Genomic DNA, 24,485 nt, shown 5'->3' with positions numbered 1-24,485 from the left:
CATTATGATCAAAATGCAGAAACTGGGTCTAGATTATTTTAGATGGATGTAAAGACGTCAGTGACACAATAACATTTATGTTTGCGTTTCATCATTTATAATGCTTCTAATACCTTATTCAGAAGGTAAGATTTTCTGTCCGTGTGCCATCCGGACTGGCCTATTAAAAGAAGTGGTCCAATTCAAACTTCAGTTTTTTCTCTTTTAAAATGCCCAAGTTGGTACATTGTCAGCAACAAGCACTGCTGCTAAGCCACGCCTCTAACGCCGGTTAATATCAATACACTCCCCAATCCCAACTAGTACCCTTTGTGTCCCCACACAGTAGAATCGCCCCTTTGATGCCTCCTTCACAGTAGTTATGTCCTCTTTGTGCCCCCCACGGTAAAATGCCCCCTTAATTTCCCCTTCACAGTGATTATGCCCCATTAGTGCGCCCACATAGTATAATGTCCCCTTTAGTGTCCCCACATAGTGGAATGCCCCCTTTTGTAGCCCTTTACAGTAATTCTGGCCCCTGAATTGTTAACAAAATAACCCCTTCCCCTGAAGAATAGAGCACACATGCTCTCCTCCTCAGCAGGCGCTGTGACGTGACATCATCGTACTTGCTGCGCTGACTGAGCACAGGGATCAAGGAATCATCATCATTCCCTGGCGCTCTGTTATTTAGCCCCATAGGTGTGATGAGAGTGCAAGCAGTTGAAATGTGAGCAGATGGCTCTTTGCTTCACTATAGCACTCAACTGTCTCTGCATTGTAAGGATGCAGAGACAGTTGAGAGCAGGTCCGAATACAGGGATAATGGGAAGATGGATAAGGAGGGTCATATGACCACGTCCTGGTGGGTTTTCCTATAGTGCTTTGCAGTCAGCCTTATAAATTGATGACCTATTGTCAACAGTTAATTAGCAGGAGTGGGACTCATGGTTAATGGGCCGAGGCTGCCTTACTGCGCAAGAGCAACCCATGTACATTGTGGGTTGAAATCCAAGAAGTGCCTGCAACCTAATTACATGAAGGAGCACAGCGCTGGCTTGGTAGGAATATTTCCAACATTATCACTAGAATTTAGCAAAGTTTTAGAGAATTCTATTCGGCTGCTTTGCCGAATAAAATATTTTTTTTGCTTAATTTAGCATTTTTTGTAAGTAGCAGGTGCAATGACAGGGAGCTGCAATAGCGCTGCTCCCCATCATTGTACCCCTCAGATGCCGTGTTCATAAATTGCATCTGTGTAAAATTAACAAAACATTTTTTTAATCAAACTTACTGCCTCCATCTTGCTTGAAAATTTGGCGCAAAATCTGGCGCACTCCGAGATGACTTCATCATGCAGGCTGGCGTGGTGAGGTCATATGTCACTGCGCACAGAATTTTGGCCGAGATCTTGTGGTGGTGGCCAGCCGGTTGCGAGCAAATGGAGGAGGTAAATATGATTTTTTTTTTTTTTTTTTACTATTTCAGGTAAATCGATTTAATACCACTAAGCACGAGGAAATTCGGCTTCGAGGCAAATTAAATTTATCCTGAAATTTGGATTGAATTCCACTTCGGTGGATTCGATTTGCTCATCTCTAATTTTATTACATGACACGGAGGCTCCTATTGCTATCTCTTTCTTTACTAAAATCATATAGCAGCAAAAAACAAACAAATCAATCAAAATGGAAACCATGGCAACTGACTCCTCCCCACTGTGCCAGTATAACAGTTCTAGCCACTGTCGACTCCTCCTCTTTCTTTGCTGCTCTCCTCACAGATAAGTACAGTGGTCTCAATTTCTGTGGGCTGAGCTTTATTAGTATTATTGTATTATTGTATTAGGTTATATGTTATATATTATATATTATATATTTTATGCTTTTCCTTGTAGTCTTCCTTCACGTGAGGTGTGTCTTTCCTCCCCACTCTTTCCTTTTGCCCTTATTGGTTTTTTCCCCTAGGCAAAAAGTTTTTCCTTATTAGGTTTTTCAGTTACCCACCTGTAGCGCTGCTGGGTTTCGACCCCACTCCCTGTGCGGCCATTTCGCCGCTTCATAGGACTCCCGTCACCCACCGCCACCTCTGCGCCGCTCCGCTTCTTCTTCCTTCTGGGCGGCCGAGATCTCGCGAGATTTCGGCCGCCATTTTACCTCACCAGGTCTCCGGCGGTTTTTCGCGCGCATCCTGCTCTCTCCTCTCTGAACCGAGCGTGATCTCGCGGTATTTCGCGAGATTTGCGCCGTTTCTCCTCAGAAGAGCTGCCGGAGCCTCAGTGTATCAGTGCTAGTAATATATTTATCTGTGCTTGAGGGTTTTTGTTGCTTTTTCGCCACATTAGGCTCTATTAAAACTGCCCTGTTTAATAAGCCACATTAGGCCCTATTAATACTAGCCAGTTTTATTACAATGTCCAAAGTGAATATGGGTGGGTGTGAATCTTCCCCTGAAATTTTGGAGGTGCCCTCTAATACACAGGAACCAGGTGCCATGTCGGTAGAGGCACAAACTTCGGCTATTCAGCGCTCAGTGACTGCAGCTATCCAGGCTGCTATGGGGTCTATGTCCACGGCCATATCCACTTCAATTTCTGAAGCCCTTATGGCCGGTCCCTCCTCCTCCAAAACTTCTAGGTCCCATCCATCTGAGACCTTACTACCTGCCTCCAGAACCGTTAAGACTGGTGGAACTGAAGCCACCCAAGATGGCGTGCCCCGTTCACGCAAAAGAGCCTATGCCCGCCAGGCAGAAAAGGCGGGGCAGTGGAAATGCGCTAGAGTGCAACAAGATTATGTTTCGGGCTCTGAACCCGACTCAGATGAGGAGGCTCAGTATCGTTAGATCGAATTTGAGGACTTGGAGGAGGACGATCTTTTGGATTCGGACCTTCCAGGTCCATCCTCAAGATCTATCACGCCACGGTCTGCTTCCATGGAGGTTCCTTCGGAATCCTCAGCCATTTTAGATCCCGAGGGTGAGCCCCTATTTGATCCCGATACATTACATCACCCAAGGTCTGAAGAGTGGCTCCTGTCCTCACATGTGGCAAAGTACCTAGAAGCCCGAGTGCGCCAGCCTCTTTCTAAGGAGGCGCGCAATAAAATGAAAGCTGAGTGCCCCAGACCCATTATTCCAAATAAAGTCTGTGAGACACCTATTGTTGACCCGAAGATGTGTCAATTCCTCTCTAAATCGGGCTGGAACCCAAAGAAGGGTCTAGAGTCTGCCTTAAAGTCCTGTCAGGACAAGCTGTTAGACCTATTGGGCCCACTAACAAAAAATTTTGAAATGGCTGAGTCAGCCAAATCCCAGAATTCACTGGTGGATCCGGAGGAACTCCGGGGATGGGTTCAGCGTGCCGTGTGCATAACAGGCAATGTTAATACTTCACTCTCCATAGAGAGAAGAAAGGCGATTCTTTTCAAAATAGAACCCAAACTCTCTAATTTAGCCCTCACAGAGGCAGGTAAAGAGGCCCAGAGATTACTGTTTGGGGACTCCTTTATAAAGGACCTGTCCCGGTTTGTAGGAGCCTTCACTGCCCTTGACAAGGCCCAGACCTCGATGAAACGAGTATTCCAGGGTAGGGTCTCTCACAGGGCCGGCAGCTCTAGGGGCCGCCTGTCCGGCCGTTCTTCCTACCAGACCCGTGGTTCGGGTCGAGGCTCCTTCCCCTATCGTTCCTACACACAAGACTTCCGGCAGCCACCCGCCTTCTTCCCCACCCGAGAATCAACTTGGCGTTCCCGCGGAGCCAGAGGTTCATCTAACCGACGCCCTTTCGGTAAGTCGACTTCCAACGTCTTCTTTGACCCCTTGGGTAGGGGGCAGACTCCGTATTTTTTCCCATGTCTGGTCAACCATCACTGCCGACCCATGGGTTCTTTCTACTGTACGGGGATTTCACATAGAACTCATTTGCTCTCAGATCCAAATTCCCCCTCCACATCCTGTAGTTCTCCCATCCTCAACGCGCCAGTTGTTACATCAGGAGCTGACGGCGCTATGTCAGAAGGGTGCCATAGAGCGAGCTCCCGTATCCACAGAGGGAATCCTAAGCAGTATGTTCCTGGTGGCCAAAAAAGGAGGCCAAATGCGTCCCGTAATCAACCTTCGGGCCCTAAACGCTTTCGTGCGGTATCGGCACTTCAAGATGGAGGGCATTCACCTTCTCAGGGATTTGCTACTCCATGGCGATTGGATGGTCAAACTGGACCTGAAAGATGCCTACCTGACAGTGCCGGTAGCCGAGTCTTCCAGGGATCTTCTTCGTTTTCTCTGGGGCTCGGAGATATGGAGATTCACATGTCTACCTTTCGGACTTTCTTCGGCCCCTTGGTGCTTCACCAAACTTCTACGGCCGGTCATCTACTGTCTCCGCAGTCAAGGGATTCGTCTGATTATTTATCTAGACGATATCCTCATCATGGCCCAGTGCCCTTCCGTCCTGCTTACACATCTGCAATGTTCCATTGACCTGTTATCTCGATTGGGGTTTCTTCTCAATCTAGAGAAATCGACTCTGACTCCGGCCCAGTCCATAGAGTTTCTAGGCTTCACCATCAATTCATCCACGGAGACCCTCAGCCTCCCTCCTTCCAAAATGCGAGCCATCCGCAAGGAGCTCCTTCATTCCCTCTCTCTTCCACAAGTCTCCCTACGCCACCTGGCCCGTATAATAGGCCTTCTCTCTTCGTCCATCCAAGCAGTGTTCCCAGCTCCTCTACATTATCGGGCCATGCAGAGGCTCAAGATTGCCCACCTTCAATCGGGAGCATCCTACGCGGATTTGATTACCTTGGATGAGGACACCAGAGACGAGTTGTCTTGGTGGGTCCACAACCTGGAAGTGTGGAATGGGAAGGCGATTTTTCGACCCCGTCCGGATATCACGATAGGGTCAGATGCCAGCCTTCTAGGCTGGGGAGCTTACAGCAACGGTGTGTCTACTGGAGGTCGTTGGTCAGTAGAGGAGTCTGGCCTTCACATCAACGCCTTAGAACTGCTGGCGGGTTCTTTTGCAGTTCGCAGTTTCGCGAGCAACCTGACCAAGGCTTGCATCAGGTTACGGATGGACAACATCTCTGCAGTCAGGTATGTCAATGCCATGGGAGGCACGCATTCTACAACCCTATCCCACAACCCTATCTGGACTTTCTGCCTTGCCAGGGAGATCACGGTGTCGGCAGAGTATATACCGGGCCTACACAATACCCATGCGGACTGGAGCTCTCGTTTTCTGTCGGACTCCAGCGATTGGAGATTAGACACCACAGTCTTCTCATCCATTTCATCCCGTTGGGGTCCTTTCTGTTTAGACCTCTTTGCGTCTCGTCTGAACTCCCAACTCCCACGGTTTTACAGCTGGCGTCCGGATCCAGACGCGGAGGCGGTAGATGCATTCCTTCAAGATTGGACCGGTCACATTTCCTACGCCTTCCCTCCGTTCGCTCTGATCCCACGGGTCTTAACTCTAACCCGCCTTCAGGGAGCGGATCTTGTTCTTATAGTCCCGTTTTGGACCACCCAGTCGTGGTTTCCCCAACTTCTGGAGTGCTTAATTCAATGTCCTCTACTTCTTCCGCTCTTCCCGGACCTCTTGTTAGATCCTTCGGGTCTCGGGCATCCTCTTACCCTCGAAGGCTCCCTCCAACTTCTGGCGTGCAGAATTTCTGGGAACCCTGGTACATCGCTGGAATTTCGGACTCAGCTAGACGCCTATTGGACGAGGCGTGGGCTCCAGGGACCAGACGGTCTTAACGGTCAGCCTGGAGATCTTGGACTGATTGGTGCCTGGCTAGGCACCTGGATCCCGTTTCAGCCCCTGTACTTCAATTTCTTACTTCGCTTTTTGAGGATGGTAAAGCATACCGTACCATCAACTTGTACCGCTCCGCTATTTCTGCTTTTCACCACGGGTTTGGGGGGTGCCCGGCGGGTCAGCATCCTCTAGTTTGCCGTCTTCTTAGAGGCTCCCGTCTTTCCCGTCCACCCAGACCTCGTTTTTCCTCTACGTGGGATGTCTCCTCCGTGCTGTCCCTTTTTTCCTCCTGGCCTTCAAATACGGACCTTACCCTTCGCCAGCTTTCTGCTAAGCTGGTTTCCTTGTTTTGCTTGATCTCCTGCAAGAGGGTGTCCGACGTCCGTGCTTTGGATTACGACGCTAGATCCTTCACTCCTAATGGGGTTGTGTTCAACATCACACGACGCACCAAGACTAGTATCAGGTCCGTTTCTTATCCATGTTTTCCGGACTCCCCTGCCCTCTGCCCAGTGCCTGCCTCCGGGAATATGAGATACGAACTCTCCCTCTTCGTTCACCTAATTGTCCACAGCTTTTTCTATCATACCGTCGCCCTTTTGGACCGGTATCAACAATCACTCTAGCCCGCTGGGTGAAGTGGGTCATGTCCTTGGCAGGTGTGAATACGGAGATTTTCTCTGCACATTCCACTAGAGGGGCTTCGGTGACCTCAATGACTATGGCAGGCGCCCGTTTGGAGGACATTATGAAAATGGCGGATTGGTCACGAGTATCTACCTTTCGTGAATTCTATTTCCGGCCTCCGGTTCATGTTTTTTCTTCTGTGGTAAGTCAGCTTTGAACTCGCAATAGGAGCCTCCGTGTCATGTAATAAAATTGCATGATTTTCCTATCTTATGACGTAAAGTCATGATTTTATTAAAGACACGGAGGCGAGTATTGCCCCGCCCTATTTCCCCCCCGATATTTTGAGACTTGAATATTTGTGATTCTATATTATGTCTACATCTGACAGTTACGTTACTATATGTACACTGCAATGCGTTACTGATGATTGTTACCTTCATTTAGACGTTTTTTCTATCTTTTGTCTCTTTTTCTTTTCATAGGATGAATTTACTACTTTCCAGCTGCTGCTTTCATTTCAGTTTCCAGTTTTATTCTTCGGTTAAAGAGTTGATTGGTCTTCAGTTTCTATGGAGTTTGGCTTATCGAGATCACCATCAAAGAAAGAGGAGGAGTCGACAGTGGCTAGAACTGTTATACTGGCACAGTGGGGAGGAGTCAGTTGCCATGGTTTCCATTTTGATTGATTTGTTTGTTTTTTGCTGCTATATGATTTTAGTAAAGAAAGAGATAGCAATACTCGCCTCCGTGTCTTTAATAAAATCATGACTTTACGTCATAAGATAGGAAAATCATGCAATTATCACTGTTAAAGTGCTTACTGACATGAAGTGGGGACCATAAAAAAATGTGGACAACCCCTTTAAATATTGTCCACTCCTTGGTGGCTAAAAGACTCAGCAGAGATTTCACATCTTGGTAGCAAAATGATGTTGGCACTCGAGTCTTGATTAATGTTGCTTTGTCCATTCTAATCCTGTTCAAACCAGAATGGTTCGAAGGAATGAAGTAAAATTGCAATTTTGCAAGTACGGGTTTGGAAACTAAAGCATATATCTGATAGGTGACCACTAGAAATGCAGCTGTGCACTTCTGAACTTGTATTCAGTTGTAACCTAATTCATTCATGCCAACGCTTTCCATTTTCCAGATTTCTCCCTCATTCTTTGGTATTATCCTAGGCATGTAGTCTCAGGGGTCTAAGTACATGCTATTCTTCAAATGTACTTTAAGCGATACATTTTGGTGCACACGGAGTGAATAGAAAAGGATTTCATGCACACTGACCTGAGAAAAACAGAATTAAAGAGGAGAAAATGATGTTAGTGGTCCCCTAAGGACTTCCTCTGGCAGGCTTAGTGCCAAAGTAAAAACTACATTTAATACAGCAATATTGACTACTGCCCATCTGTAATATGTTTCTGACAACCTTGCTCTTGGTGAGCTTCTCTGTGCAGCAGTTAACGTGGATTGACATCTGATACCACCGCTTCAGGAGAACATTTATCAGCTGCCAGAAAAGCTAAAAGCAGAACTGCTGTCATTATTTCTAGAGACATTGAGTAGAGTGATGAGGACTCTGTAAGTATGTTATGATATTTTCATATAATGGTGAGGATCATGAAGAGCATTACGATGAAGCTATTCACAGATAATATGACTATTCAACAGCATGCCATTACACTAATATGTTTTTCACTGAAACAAAGCACTATCCTAACGTCATTTGGATCTGATCACATTAGGACAGTTTTGTCTCCGTTCTCCAGGCTGTCTGCTAGATTCTAAAAACGGTAAGCTGGAGGCAGACCCTTTCCATCTGCAGAATGTCCATATTTAAACGGCTTTCACTGCTATTTAGATTTATGTTTTAGTCTGAGATATTGTAAACCTGAAATATATGAAATGGAATATTCCTCATAATAAAGCTTCATTGTATCACTGTTTGCTTTTACCTTGTGCAGTGTAGATGTCCTCCTGGGTATTTGCTCTTGGCAGGTCTTATAGCCATTGACTGGTTTGAATCAACATCCTTTAAAATAATCATTTATGACGGTAGCTTTAATTTTATAATGTATTTCTTTTACCTTTATATTGCTCCTATCTTCTGTTCTAGGCTGTGGTCACATGACCATGTCCATGCAGCTCTTTCCTTATTTCCTGTAATATGTCCATGGGCGTGTCAGTGCTGGGGGAGTGTCTATGCAACTATCTGGTAGGAGGAGCTATGTCACTAGCTGGGTGTTGCTAGGGGCGGTGCTGGAGCAATGGCGGACGAAGAAGTGCATCATGGGTTTGGTCGGATACAACAGGACATGCTACATATGGGATGTAACAAACCAGAGTGATTCTTTCACATAGTGAAAACGGGTGAGTCCCAAAAGAAAAAGTATAGGGGAGATATATACATGAGGTAATCAACTACATGAGCATATCTACTACAAGTCCATAATAATTTTGGAGAACCCCTTTAAGTTTTTTTTAATTATTATTAAAGCGGTTGTGCTAAGTTTAGAAGTTATCCGTTATCCACATGATAGGGCATATCTGACTTCTCTCGGAGGGTCTGATGAATGGGATCCCCACTGATCCTGAGAATGGGGGTCCTGTCACCGAATTTGATAGAGCGTTAGGATGGGCATGCACCCTGCCAATCCATTCAGTCTCTATGGGACCACCAATGATCAGTTATCCTGTGAATATAGGACAGCATCTAAACCTGGCACAATCTCTTTATAGTTTGTGTCAGAGCTGAGACACCTTGGGTAACTAACATATTGACATTCAAATTACAGCAGTAAGAAAACCAAAAAATCCTTCATCAGCGCTTGGTGATGTTTTTTCATGTAACAGGAGGAGACTTTTTTTGTACACGACACAAAACATACTTGATTAGTCCTATACTTGACTATAGTTGGAAAAAAATCTATTTTTGATGCCTAAATAACAAATTCAGGTTTTGATAACTGCCATAAACTTTTTATCTGCTACCAAAGAGGATATCTTGTCCTTGAAAGATGGAGGAGTGTTTCTGCTCACTGTGGCACTCTAAACCACTGGCTGTGAGATCACAATGCAGGTGTGCACTATATACAGGAGACTTCGCCATGCTTCTTACTTCTAATTCCTCTCTCGGTGCAGTCTCCCATGCCAATCAAACAGATATACCATCTTATGTGATGACAACATCATTCACTCATTCCTACTCATGCCATTATTTATTTCATATGTTGCTACACTTAAAGGGAATGTGCCATCAGAAAATGACCTATTGTTTAAATCAAGTTTTTATTTTAAACATATGTTTAAAGAATTGTTGGTGGGTATTTTTAATTATCCTTTTTACAGTATATTTGGAAAAATCCTGAAGTTTTTGCACTGGCCATTAAGCCCTAATAATAGGCGTCACTTCTTGGTTTCTACAGCTCACTTTTCAGCAGTCATCTCATTATCAACATAGGCAGAATTATATTAACAGCTAAAACCATTATATATAGATAACACAGGATCCACCATTCACATTAGGTGACACCTGATATCGATGGCCTAATTTCATAAAAGACCATTAATATCAAAATCCTAGACAATCCCTTTAGAGGTGTTGTCCGAGTTCTGAAAAAAATATATAGCACTGTGAATCTGATGGGCAGCAATATGTAACTAAGCTAAGCAAGTTTTAGGCAAAAAAATGTATATATCCTCATTTCCCTGGTTCTTTTCTTGCCCTTTGTTTACCTGCAATAACAACAATCTCTGCCCCTCCTCCTGCTCTGCAAAGGGAGTAAATGCAAGTGCTTCCCTGAGTGACATGTCTGCCTGCTGGGAGACTCAGCATCATGTTGTATGTGTAGGACTACAAGTCCCAGCTGTACAATGACACTGCTGATACACAGAGGATTTTCTCCCTACCTGTCCTTGTGTAATGCTCTGCAGAACACCTCTAGTCTGTCATCTCACTGCCTGCAGCTACTCAGTAAAGCCTCCAGCTCTGAGTCTGTGCTGCTGAAGGGGTTACATTTTTTATGAAGAATCCAGGGAGAGAGCACAGAGCAGAGGGCAGTGAAGGGGACATGGCCAGCACAGTGACGTCTCATGTACAGACACTTAGGCTACTTTCACTCAGACACTTAGGCTACTTTCACTTTAGCATTTTTTGCGGATTCGTCATGGATCTGCAAAAACGCTTCTGTTACAATAATACAACCGCTTGCATCCGTCATGAATGGATCCGGTTGTATTATGTCTTATATAGCCAAGACGGATCCATCATAAACTTAATTGAAAGTCAATGGGGGACGGATCCATTTTTTATTGTGCCAGATTGTGTCAAAGAAAACAGATCGGTCCCCATTGACTTACATTGTGTGTCAGGATGGAGCCATTTGGCTCTCCTTCGTCAGGCGAACAGCAAAATGCTGCAGGGAGCGTTTTGGTGTCCACCTCCAGAGCGGCATGGAGACGGAACGGAGGCAAACTGATGCCTTCTGATCAGATCCTTTTCCATTCAGAATGCATTAGGGCAAAACTGATCCGTTTTGGACCGCTTGTGAGAGCCCATGATGGATCTCACAAACGGAAAGCCAAAATGCTAGTGTGAAAGTAGCCTTATCTGATCTCTCAGGCTTGTGCACCGAACATCATCACAGCAGGGAGAGAAGCTGACATCACAGGTCATGTGACCCTCAGTGAGATCTGAGAAAGCAGCAACTGGAGATAAAGTAAGTGCATGGTAAAGCTGTTACAAAGAACAAAAAAATTACTCAGACAACCCCTTTAAGTATTTAGTTGCTGTCATCATCAGGGGTTTATCATGTAGGCAACGTTAATACAAGGCACTTACGAATGTATTTTGATTGCCCGTGTTGCCTCCTTTGCTGGCTAGCTTAACTTTTTCATCACATTATGCATTGCTTGTGTCCATGGTTACGAGTCACGACCACCCTGCACTCCAGCAGCGGTGGTTGTGCTTGCACACTATAGAAAAAAGTGGGGCCTATGAACACTCCCCAAGTCCCAGCTACCATTGAGGCCAGTGCTTTTTCCTGTAGTGTGCAAGCATGGCTGCTGCTGCTATAATTACAGGGTGGTCGTAACCATGGAAATGAGCAGTGTGCAATGTGATGGAAAAATTAATCCAGCCAACAAAGGAAGCAATATGGATAATAACAATACATTAGTAAGTGCCTTGTATTAACTTTCTCTAAATGATAAGTGCCATTTGCTGATGTGAGACAACTCCTTTAAAGCATCTATGTTTTCTATAACTATAGATGGATTCAGTCTAATAGTTAATGACTGGTGAATGCAGTTGTGCCTAGGTTATTAAGCCATCAATCATCTATTCAGCGTGTGACTATGATTAGATTTATATTTTTTGGTGTGCTATCATGTAACATCAACTGTGTAATTTGTTTTCTAGGTCCATGCGGAGGATGCGCTGAATATAACTTTGCTCTGTTTAATTGTCAGATATACTGTATCTCATTATGATTGCAGCAGAGAGGTATGTTCTACTAAAAGGAGGAGATATCTGCTTTGAAGGAAGTCGATTCCTTATGGGTCATCTCATGTAATTTCAAGGCTGGCTATTCAAATCTGTTTTCTCCCTGTTCTACACCATTAATTTAGTCATTTACCCTCCCATGCTTTTCTGTAAACAGTTTTTAGTAAGAACATTCATTGCTTCCCATCTCATTTTATTATTGGAACTACAGCAGTATTCCGAGTTCTTCTATCCCTTCTTGCATAGGCTTAGATGAAATAATAAAGCGGAGAACAGTCTGTCCCTGGGAGCATTAGCAGCTAGGCTGGCATGGAGCGGAAAATGCAAGAAGCTGGGGTTAGGGTGGATTCACTAATTTTTTCTTATCACTTTTTTACATGCATTTTTGGTGCTTGAAAAAAATAATACACCACTTCTTAATGTTAATGTGAGAACACAGTATAAACATGCCTTTTTATTCATCTGCAGTGCATTTGGTGGTCAATGACATTTTTATTTAATTGCAGCATGCTCTGGCTATTGAATTTTTTTGTTCATTTGCTAGACTTTTTGTGCCATAGACACCCAATGCCCTTTTGCCCCGCTTCCAAAAACACCAAAACAATGCACCAGAAACACCTAAAAAACTCTACAAAAATGCATGTCAAGTTAAAGCAGTATTCATTGTTCTTTGCATATGCTTAGATGAAATAATAAAGCTAAGAAGAGTCTGTCTCTATGAAAATTAGAGGAAAAATGCACTGAGAGGAAAAAGCTAAGACAAAAAGCTTAGGGTGGATTCACACAGTTATTTTTCTCACATTTGGAATAACTTTTGTGTTTTTTTGCCACTTTTGTTACATATGTTTGCATGTTTTTAAATGCAATATAAACATAATTTGTTTAGTGTTGTTTTTTTTAACTTGGGGTCCATGATGTTTTTTGGTTCCTTGATGTTGGTATTTTTGGGCATTTGCTGGCATTTATGTACCATAGACATCCATTGCTTCTTTTGCCCTGCTTCAGAAAAATGCATGCTTCAATCTGTTTAGATTTTTTTAATAGTATTTTTGCAAGGTGCTTTGTCCCCCCCCCCAAAGAGTTTAAAAAAAATAAAAATAAAGATCTAGTGACATTTCTACCCTTTTAAAAATGCATGGATGCAAAAATAAATTATAAAAACACATTATTTAAAAAAGAGACTCATAAATGGCACATAAATATGGCAAAATCCCCACACAAAAAAAATCATATGAAAAAGAACATGTATTTTGCCTGGCACTTTTTACTTGAATCAAAGTAAATTTATGCGTAATGGAGGCCTTAGGGCTCATGCACATGGCTGTAGTTTTGGTCCACATTAGTGTTGATCGAGCACCAAAGTGCTCTGGTGCTCAAATAGAACACTTTGGGATTCTCGGGTGCTCTACAGAGCACCAGAACACAATGGAAGTCAATGGCAGAACCAGAGCATTAAACCAGGCACCCCCTGCTCTGAAGAGGGGAGGGTGTCTGGTTCACAGGAAAAGGTCAGAAATGGTTCGGGAACAGCATGGGGAGGATGTCTGGATGGATCTTGGACTCCCAGGTCGCTGCTGGGAATGATGTTGTCCGAGTAGTACGCCACTTTTACAGACTGACAATAATACGCACAAAACCGAAGATAAAATCGATTTTAGAAGAAAAATTGTTAGGGAACATTCTTTCCTGTATATTTACTTGTATGTAAAGTGCAAGTGCTGCAAAAAATTACAAGGAAGAGGCACTCCGATACAACCTGTATATCACATAAAGGAGGGCCTCATTCACATTGTGGTACAATTGTTCAGGTAGTGGGACTCCTACACTCATAAGGTCTATGCACTAAGTGAAAGGACTGCCAAAAATTACAAGGAACCGCCATTCCAATACACCCTTTATTAAACATAAAGGAGGGCATCATGCACACCCTTAAAAAATGATAATTGATGGCCTGCTGGTGACCCTCAAAAACATTAGGAGCAAGGGCTTACTGGTGACCCTCTAAAACATTAGGGGCTAGGGCCTTCTGCTTATCTGACCATCTAAAACATTAGGGGTGAGGGTCTGCTGCTGAGCTGACCATCTAAAACATTAGGGGCGAGGGACTGTTGGTGACCCTCTAAAACATTAGGGGCGAGGGTCTGCTGCTGAGATGACCCTCTAAAACATTAAGAGCGAGGGCAGCTTAAAAAGCATGTTGATATGATAGAGGAGGAAAAGGAAGACGAGAAAAGGAAGATTGAACCTTATACCCTTTTTTGTGGTGGAAGGGGTGCATAGGAATACAGTGTATTCAATACACCATAAAATCCACATTTAAAGTGCCTTTATGTTCAGCCCAGGGGCATTGCTAGGGTCTCAAAAGATTCGGGGCCCAAGCCCTAATGCATATTTACCAATTCTCTAAGTAGACCAACCGACCCCAACCCCCCCACCACCGCAAACACTAGCACTGAAGACATTTTACTATACTTGCTATACAGCTATACCTCTCACATGCCTCCCAGCCGGTGACGTCTCCTCTCATGTAGATCTTCTCTGTCATCATCTTCTCCATCCGGACAACTTCTCTCAGCTGCCTCGTCTCTGCAGAGTGTGACACACAGACATCTTAGGTTCCTTACTTTTCTGTACCCCCAAATACTATTCTGAAGAAAAATGAGTGCCATACAGATAATCTTCCCCATAGTAATAGTGCTCCTCATAGTCGCACCAATAGTAATTCCCTTCTAGAATGCCCTCATTATTAATACTTCTCCCTACAGTGCCCCCAACAGTGATAGTGCTCATCAAGAGTGCTTAATCCAGTATTAATAATGCCCTTACAGAGCCCTCAGTAGAAATAAGGCCCCCTATTGCTCCCCCAGTGATAATAAAGCTATTTACAGAACCCTCAGTAGTAATAAGGCCCCCACAGTGCTCTTAGTAGAAATAATGTGGATCTATAAGTCCATCCTATAGAGCCCCCAGTAGTAATAGGAACGCCTAATGTCCCCTGGATTTAAAATGCCCCCCACAGTGCCCCCATATTTATATTGTCCCCTACTGTTACAATGCTCACCCTGAAGTGCTCAATTCTCAGTCCCATGTAAATAACTTTCCTCCCTTCAGCCCTAACCTACAGTCCCAGTTAAATAACCACAACTCCCAGCATTGCTCTGCCTCTCCCTTCACTTACCTCTCCTTATGTAGTAGACCTCACCACAGCTTCTTCCCAGGACTTCTCTTCACTGCTGAGCCTTCCTCTCCTGAACTGGTCACATGATGGTGACATTATCGCACATCCTTTTCAGCTACTGCATTTAGAACTGATTACATGACCTGTGATGTCACCACAGGTCCTTCAGCTTTTGCAGGGCATTAGATTCAATTGTATTGCTGTCTTGAGGACAGCAACACAGTTGCATCTATCTGGCAGTAAGGACATTCGGGGCCTGGGACAAAATATCAAGGGCCCAGGCCCCGAATGTTTTAACATAGCAACGCCCCTGGTTCAGCCGCTTTCCTCTGATAGAGTGAACCTGTCAGCATTTTCAGTTGACAGGCAGATGCTCTTATCAGTTATCATGCCCCCAGCAGCACTAAATACCCACTCAGACAAAATGCTGGTGGCAGGGCAGGCCAGCACCTCCATGGCGTAGAGCGCCAGTTCGTGCCACGTGTCCAGCTTGGACACCCAATAGTTGTAAGGCACAGAGGGATCATTGAGGACGCTGACACGGTCTGCTATGTACTCCTTCACCATCTTCCAAAACTTTTCCCTCCTTGAGACACTAGTCCGCGCATCAGGGTGAGGGTGCTGGCGGAGTGTGAAAAAACTGTCCCAGGCCTTGGAGAGTGTTGACCTGCCTCTGTTGGAACTGATTTGTGTTCCCCTCATCTCCCCTCCTTAGTTGCCCAAGGAACTACGTACTCTGCCGCTCGCGTAGTCAGCTGGAAATTTTTGGAGCAATTTTTCCACAAGAACCTTCTGGTATTGCACTATTTTACTAGTCCTCTCCACCACAGGAATGATAGATGAGAAGTTCTCTTTGTAGCAAGGGTCAATAAGGGTGAACAAACAGTAATTGGTGTTGGCCAAAATGTGTATAACGCGAGGGTCACGGGAAAGGTAGCATAACATAAAGTCAGCCATGTGTGCCAGAGTCCCAAATGACAAGACTTTGCTGACCTCTTCCTCCTCTTCATCATCCAATTCGCGCTGAGAAGACGAACTAAGGGTGGTCTGGTTATCACCCTGTTTACTGTTTTCCCCCATTTCCACCTCTTCCACATGCAAAGCGTCCGCCTTCATTGTGACCAGTGAGAGTTTCAGTAGATACAGAAGTGGGATGGTTACGCTGATAATAGCGGCATCGCTGCTCACCATCTGTGTTGATTCCTCAAAGTTGCGTAAAAACCTCACAGAGGTCAGACATCCATGCCCACTCGTCACTTTTGAAGAGTGGAAGCTGACTTGAAAGGCGACGACCATGTTGTAGCTGTTATTCCACTACTACCCTCTGTGCTGCTCACAAAGCCTGGTCAACATGTGGAACGTGGAGTTCCAGCACGTGCTCACGTCGTACAACATTCAGTGAGCTGGCAATTGCAAGCACTGCTGCAGCGTTGCCAGACCGGCGGCAGCTGTCGATCACTTTTGGAAATGGGCACGCACATGGCCCACCTTCACCAGTAGCTCAGGAAATTTGGGGTAGGTTTTGAGAAACCGCTGAATCACTAAGTTGAACATGTGGGCTTGGCATGGTATGTGAGCTTGCGAAGCTCCAAATCCATCAATCCATCACCAAGTTACGCCCATTATCAAACACAACCATGCCTGGTTGTAGGTTGAGTGGTGAGAGCCACAGCTCAGTCTGGTCCCTTATACCCTGCCATAGCTCTGCGGCGGTGTGCTGATTATCACCTAAGCAAATTAGTTTCGGCATGGCCTGTTACCGCTTCGCCACTGCAGTGCTACACTGCTTCCAGCTACTGACTGATGGCTGACTGGTGCTGCAAGATGAGAATTTAGAGGTGGAAGTGGAGGAGGAGGTGGAGGAGGAGAAGGGGGGTTGCAGCCTCTAATGTAGGTGGTGGCGGAAATCCTGATGGAAGTAGGGCCCACAATCCTTGTCGTCGGTAGCACCTGTGCCATCCCAGGGTACTACTCGCTCCCGGCCTCCACAACATTCACCCAGTGTGCCATCAGGGAAATGTAGCGTCCCTGGTCAAAAGCACTTGTACATGTGTCAGTCGTTAAGTGGACCTTCCCAATAACTGTGTTGGTCAGGGCACACGTGATGTTATGGGACATCACGTGTGCCCTTAGTGACCACAAGTCTAAATGGCAACAATTCCAGGGCCAGCAATTTGGAAAGTTGCGCATATAGTGCTATGGCCTGTGGGTGGTGGCTGGGTATTTGCGCTTTCGTTCTAAGGCCTGGGGTATGGACATCTGTGCGCTGCGCTGGGACACAGAAGTGGATGTGCTAGCTGATAGTGCTTGCAAATGTCCAGGTGCAGGGTGGGAGGCATCCGGGCCTGCGTCTTGGACAGGGTATTGGCCAGCACTTAACACAGGGGAAGAGGAGGCAGTGGTGTGACCCGTAGACAGTGAATGTAGGTATCGTGGATGAGTGTGTTTCTTGTGCTCTGGCAGCAGGCACAGTTTCACCGCACCCAGGGCCAGAGCCTCTGCTGCCATCAGCAGCACGGCCATTTCCCCGTCCCTTTCTGCTTGCCTTGAGCATATTAAATGGTATATATGCGTGCAAGTATGTCACACGTACAGTTGCGCAGGTTTTGTAAGTGTATGCGCAAATAAATTACACTGAATGTCACAGATATTTAGGATGCACAAACGTTATACAGAAGATGTAGAGCAGGTAATGTCGCTGTCACCAGCAGCTAAGAAAAAATTACACTAAATGTCACAGATATTTAGGATGCACAAACGTTATACAGGAGATGTAGCGCAGGTAATGTCGCTGTCACCAGCGGCTAAGAAAAAATTACACTGAATGTCACAGATATTTAGGATGCGCAAATGTTATACTGGACATGTAGTGCAGGTAATGTTGCTGTCAGCAGCGCTGCAAAAATTACACTAAATGTTACAGATATTTAGGATGCGCAAACGTTATACAGGAGATGTAGAGCAGGTAATGTCGCTGTCAGTAGCGGCCCAAAAATTGCGCTGAATGTCACAGATATTTAGGATGCACAAATGTAACCCCACTGATGTAGCAGAGGTTGTGTCACTGTCAGCAGCGGCCAAACAATTGCATGCAATTTATCGCAGGTTGTGCTAATAATATATATTGCAGCCAGATAACACAATAGTCCTTAAAAGGACTTTTGGCTCTCTAACAACTTTCAACAGTCAACTCTGCCTGAAAAATATAAATAAATTCCTGTCCCTACACTATCTGTCCCTTCTGCTGCAGCTCTACCTAAGACTGAGCCGAACCACGTGTCATTGGGTGCTATATAGTATAGATGATGCTTTCCGGCCAGCCAATCACTGTAATGCCAGTAACCAACATGGCTGCGGCATTACAGTGAGTGCCAGTACTTCCCCAAACGTGCGGGGAGGAGACTCGAGCATTGCGCTTGAGCACACACGGTTTTCAGCAGAACATCGCGATTTGCCGAGCATCGCGATGCTCAAGTCAAAATGGTGTTTGGCCGAGCATGCTCGCCCAACACTAATCCACATCTGATCTGCATTTTTTGCGAATCAGAAGTGGACCCATTCATTTTAATGGGCCCACAAAAGATGCGGACAGCACACTAGTGTGCTGTCCACATCTGTAAGTCCGTTCTGCGGCAAAAAAAAAAGAACATGCGGACAATGATAGGACATTTGTGAAGGAGTAAAAAAAAAAGGGTGACAGGCTCTCGCCCGTATCAATGTTTTGCAGATCTGCAATTTGTGGATTGCGGAAATGGCTATGGTCGTGTGCATGAGCCCTTATACTATGGCTATGTCTCTGTATGCTCAGATAGTATAGTCTGGTGGAGGTCATTTTTAGGGATGAGCGAACTCGAACTGTATAGTTCGGGTTCGTACCGAATTTTGGGGTGTCCGTGACACGGACCCGAACCCGGACATTTTCGTAAAAGTCCGGGTTCGGGTTCGGTGTTCGTCGCTTTCTTGGCGCTTTTGTGACGCTTTCTTGGCGCTTTTTGAAAGGCTGCAAAGCAGCCAATCAACAAGCGTCATACTACTTGCCCCAAGAGGCCATCACAGCCATGCCTACTATTGGCATGGCTGTGATTGGCCAGAGCACCATGTGACCCAGCCTCTATTTAAGCTGGAGTCACATAGCGCCGCCCGTCACTCTGCTCTGATTAGCGTAGGGAGAGGTTGCGGCTGCGACAGTAGGGCGAGATTAGGCAGATTAACTCCTCCAAAGGACTTGATTAACTGATCGATCTGCAGCTGTGGATCATTGAGCTGCTGATCCTCAATTGCTCACTGTTTTTAGGCTGCCCAGACCGTTTGTCAGTCACATTTTTCTGGGGTGATCGGCGGCCATTTTGTGTCTTGTGGTGCGCCAGCACAAGCTGCGACCAAGTGCATTTAACCCTCAATGGTGTGGTTGTTTTTTGGCTAAAGCCTACATCAGGGTGAAGCTGTCACACCAAGTGCATTTAACCAGCAATAGTCTGTTCATTTTTTGGCCATATACAAAATCAGGGGCAAGCTGCGCCTGTCACCAAGTGCATTTAACCCTCAATGGTGTGGTTGTTTTTTGGCTAAAGCCTACATCAGGGTGAAGCTGTCACACCAAGTGCATTTAACCAGCAATAGTCTGTTCATTTTTTGGCCATATACAAAATCAGGGGCAAGCTGCGCCTGTCACCAAGTGCATTTAACCCTCAATGGTGTGGTTGTTTTTTGGCTAAAGCCTACATCAGGGTGAAGCTGTCACACCAAGTGCATTTAACCAGCAATAGTCTGTTCATTTTTTGGCCATATACAAAATCAGGGGCAAGCTGCGCCTGTCACCAAGTGCATTTAACCCTCAATGGTGTGGTTGTTTTTTGGCTAAAGCCTACATCAGGGTGAAGCTGTCACACCAAGTGCATTTAACCAGCAATAGTCTGTTCATTTTTTGGCCATATCCCAGTCTAATTCTGTCACTAAATCCATACCGGTCACCCAGCGCCTAAATACTAGGCCTCAAATTTATATCCAGCTAAATCTGTCCCTAGTGCTGTAGCTGGGCGAGTTATTTAGTGTCCGTTCAAGCACATTTCTTGTTCTGGGTTGAAATACAATTCCCAATTTAGCAATTTCATAATTTAGTGGTTCCTGCTATATCAGAGCTCTTTGAAATCTATCCCAAAAAGGGTATATAATATTGAAGGTGCACATAGGGTCATTCAGAGTAACTTCACACACACCCGCTACTGTGTATTTCCAAGTCTAATTCTGTCACTAAATCCATACCGGTGACCCAGCGCCTAAATACTAGGCCTCAAATTTAATTCCCTCTAAATCTCTCGTTACCCACCGCTGTACTGTTGTTGCTGGGCAAGATATTTAGTGTCCGTCAAAGCACATTTTTTGTTCTGGGTTGAAGTACAATTCCCAATTTAGCAATTTCATAATTTAGTGGTTTCTGCTATATCAGAGCTATTTGAAATCTATCCCAAAAAGGGTATATAATATTGAAGGTGCACATAGGGTCATTCAGAATAACTTCACACACACCCGCTACTGTGTATTTCCAAGTCTAATTCTGTCACTAAACCCATACCTGTCACCCAGCGCCTAAATACTAGGCCTCAAATTTAAATCCCTCTAAATCTCTCGTTACCGTTGTCCTGTTGTAGCTGGGAAAGTTATTTAGTGCCCGTCAAAGCACATTTTTTGTTCTGGGTTGAAGTACAATTCCCAATTTAGCAATTTCATAATTTAGTGGTTCCTGCTATATCAGAGCTATTTGAAATCTATCCCAAAAAGGGTATATAATATTGAAGGTGCACATAGGGTCATTCAGAATAACTTCACACACACCCGCTACTGTGTATTTCCAAGTCTAATTCTGTCACTAAATCCATACCGGTGACCCAGCGCCTAAATACTAGGCCTCAAATTTAATTCCCTCTAAATCTCTCGTTACCCACCGCTGTACTGTTGTTGCTGGGCAAGATATTTAGTGTCCGTCAAAGCACATTTTTTGTTCTGGGTTGAAGTACAATTCCCAATTTAGCAATTTCATAATTTAGTGGTTTCTGCTATATCAGAGCTATTTGAAATCTATCCCTAAAAGGGTATATAATATTGAAGGTGCACATAGGGTCATTCAGAATAACTTCACACACACCCGCTACTGTGTATTTCCAAGTCTAATTCTGTCACTAAATCCATACCGGTGACCCAGCGCCTAAATACTAGGCCTCAAATTTAATTCCCTCTAAATCTCTCGTTACCCACCGGTGTACTGTTGTTGCTGGGCAAGATATTTAGTGTCCGTCAAAGCACATTTTTTGTTCTGGGTTGAAGTACAATTCCCAATTTAGCAATTTCATAATTTAGTGGTTTCTGCTATATCAGAGCTATTTGAAATCTATCCCTAAAAGGGTATATAATATTGAAGGTGCACATAGGGTCATTCAGAATAACTTCACACACACGCTTCTGTGCATTTCCAAGTCTAATTCTGTCACTAAATCCATACCGGTGACCCAGCGCCTAAATACTAGGCCTCAAATTTAAATCCCTCTAAATCTCTCGTTACCCACCACTGTACTGTTGTTGCTGGGCAAGATATTTAGTGTCCGTCAAAGCACATTTTTTGTTCTGGGTTGAAGTACAATTCCCAATTTAGCAATTTCATAATTTAGTGGTTTCTGCTATATCAGAGCTATTTGAAATCTATCCCTAAAAGGGTATATAATATTGAAGGTGCACATAGGGTCATTCAGAATAACTTCACACACACGCTTCTGTGCATTTCCAAGTCTAATTCTGTCACTAAATCCATACCGGTGACCCAGCGCCTAAATACTAGGCCTCAAATTTAATTCCCTCTAAATCTCTCGTTACCCACCGGTGTACTGTTGTTGCTGGGCAAGATATTTAGTGTCCGTCAAAGCACATTTTTTGTTCTGGGTTGAAGTACAATTCCCAATTTAGCAATTTCATAATTTAGTGGTTTCTGCTATATCAGAGCTATTTGAAATCTATCCCTAAAAGGGTATATAATATTGAAGGTGCACATAGGGTCATTCAGAATAACTTCACACACACGCTTCTGTGCATTTCCAAGTCTAATTCTGTCACTAAATCCATACCGGTGACCCAGCGCCTAAATACTAGGCCTCAAATTTAAATCCCTCTAAATCTCTCGTTACCCACCACTGTACTGTTGTTGCTGGGCAAGATATTTAGTGTCCGTCAAAGCACATTTTTTGTTCTGGGTTGAAGTACAATTCCCAATTTAGCAATTTCATAATTTAGTGGTTTCTGCTATATCAGAGCTATTTGAAATCTATCCCTAAAAGGGTATATAATATTGAAGGTGCACATAGGGTCATTCAGAATAACTTCACACACACCCGCTACTGTGTATTTCCAAGTCTAATTCTGTCACTAAATCCATACCGGTGACCCAGCGCCTAAATACTAGGCCTCAAATTTAATTCCCTCTAAATCTCTCGTTACCCACCGCTGTACTGTTGTTGCTGGGCAAGATATTTAGTGTCCGTCAAAGCACATTTTTTGTTCCGGGTTGAAGTACAATTCCCAATTTAGCAATTTCATAATTTAGTGGTTTCTGCTATATCAGAGCTATTTGAAATCTATCCCTAAAAGGGTATATAATATTGAAGGTGCACATAGGGTCATTCAGAATAACTTCACACACACGCTTCTGTGCATTTCCAAGTCTAATTCTGTCACTAAATCCATACCGGTGACCCAGCGCCTAAATACTAGGCCTCAAATTTAATTCCCTCTAAATCTCTCGTTACCCACCGGTGTACTGTTGTTGCTGGGCAAGATATTTAGTGTCCGTCAAAGCACATTTTTTGTTCTGGGTTGAAGTACAATTCCCAATTTAGCAATTTCATAATTTAGTGGTTTCTGCTATATCAGAGCTATTTGAAATCTATCCCTAAAAGGGTATATAATATTGAAGGTGCACATAGGGTCATTCAGAATAACTTCACACACACGCTTCTGTGCATTTCCAAGTCTAATTCTGTCACTAAATCCATACCGGTGACCCAGCGCCTAAATACTAGGCCTCAAATTTAATTCCCTCTAAATCTCTCGTTACCCACCGGTGTACTGTTGTTGCTGGGCAAGATATTTAGTGTCCGTCAAAGCACATTTTTTGTTCTGGGTTGAAGTACAATTCCCAATTTAGCAATTTCATAATTTAGTGGTTTCTGCTATATCAGAGCTATTTGAAATCTATCCCTAAAAGGGTATATAATATTGAAGGTGCACATAGGGTCATTCAGAATAACTTCACACACACGCTTCTGTGCATTTCCAAGTCTAATTCTGTCACTAAATCCATACCGGTGACCCAGCGCCTAAATACTAGGCCTCAAATTTAATTCCCTCTAAATCTCTCGTTACCCACCGGTGTACTGTTGTTGCTGGGCAAGATATTTAGTGTCCGTCAAAGCACATTTTTTGTTCTGGGTTGAAGTACAATTCCCAATTTAGCAATTTCATAATTTAGTGGTTTCTGCTATATCAGAGCTATTTGAAATCTATCCCTAAAAGGGTATATAATATTGAAGGTGCACATAGGGTCATTCAGAATAACTTCACACACACGCTTCTGTGCATTTCCAAGTCTAATTCTGTCACTAAATCCATACCGGTGACCCAGCGCCTAAATACTAGGCCTCAAATTTAAATCCCTCTAAATCTCTCGTTACCCACCGCTGTACTGTTGTTGCTGGGCAAGATATTTAGTGTCCGTCAAAGCACATTTTTTGTTCTGGGTTGAAGTACAATTCCCAATTTAGCAATTTCATAATTTAGTGGTTTCTGCTATATCAGAGCTATTTGAAATCTATCCCTAAAAGGGTATATAATATTGAAGGTGCACATAGGGTCATTCAGAATAACTTCACACACACACGCTTCTGTGCATTTCCAAGTCTAATTCTGTCACTAAATCCATACCGGTCACCCAGCGCCTAAATACTAGGCCTCAAATTTATATCCCGCTGAATTTGAATACAATACATTGGGCCAAATAATATATTTGTTGTTGTGGTGAACCATAACAATGAGAAAAACATCTAGTAAGGGACGCGGACGTGGACATGGTCGTGGTGGTGTTAGTGGACCCTCTGGTGCTGGGAGAGGACGTGGCCGTTCTGCCACATCCACACGTCCTAGTGTACCAACTACCTCAGGTCCCAGTAGCCGCCAGAATTTACAGCGATATATGGTGGGGCCCAATGCCGTTCTAAGGATGGTAAGGCCTGAGCAGGTACAGGCATTAGTCAATTGGGTGGCCGACAGTGGATCCAGCACGTTCACATTATCTCCCACCCAGTCTTCTGCAGAAAGCGCACAGATGGCGCCTGAAAACCAACCCCATCAGTCTGTCACATCACCCCCATGCATACCAGGGAAACTGTCTC

At 44.4% G+C, this 24,485-nt stretch overlaps 1 protein-coding gene and 1 long non-coding RNA gene across 2 annotated transcripts in view; one reads left to right on the top strand and one right to left on the bottom strand.

Annotated features, from left to right (window-relative positions):
* The window catches only part of SEZ6L (seizure related 6 homolog like), a 447,576-nt gene that overhangs the window by 317,427 nt on the left and 105,664 nt on the right, over positions 1–24,485 (bottom strand). The gene's annotated exons all lie outside the window — the stretch shown is intronic.
* LOC122924365 lies at positions 8,031–12,647 on the top strand. Its single transcript, XR_006387395.1, has 3 exons — positions 8,031–8,166; positions 8,490–8,743; positions 11,793–12,647. It is a non-coding gene; the product is annotated as an uncharacterized LOC122924365 (long non-coding RNA).

The sequence above is a fragment of the Bufo gargarizans genome, chromosome 1 (genome assembly GCF_014858855.1).
Source record: "Bufo gargarizans isolate SCDJY-AF-19 chromosome 1, ASM1485885v1, whole genome shotgun sequence".
Taxonomy (NCBI): domain Eukaryota; kingdom Metazoa; phylum Chordata; class Amphibia; order Anura; family Bufonidae; genus Bufo; species Bufo gargarizans.
The sequence above is the reverse complement of the archived record's forward strand: the minus strand, read 5'-3'. Positions and strand labels throughout refer to the sequence as shown.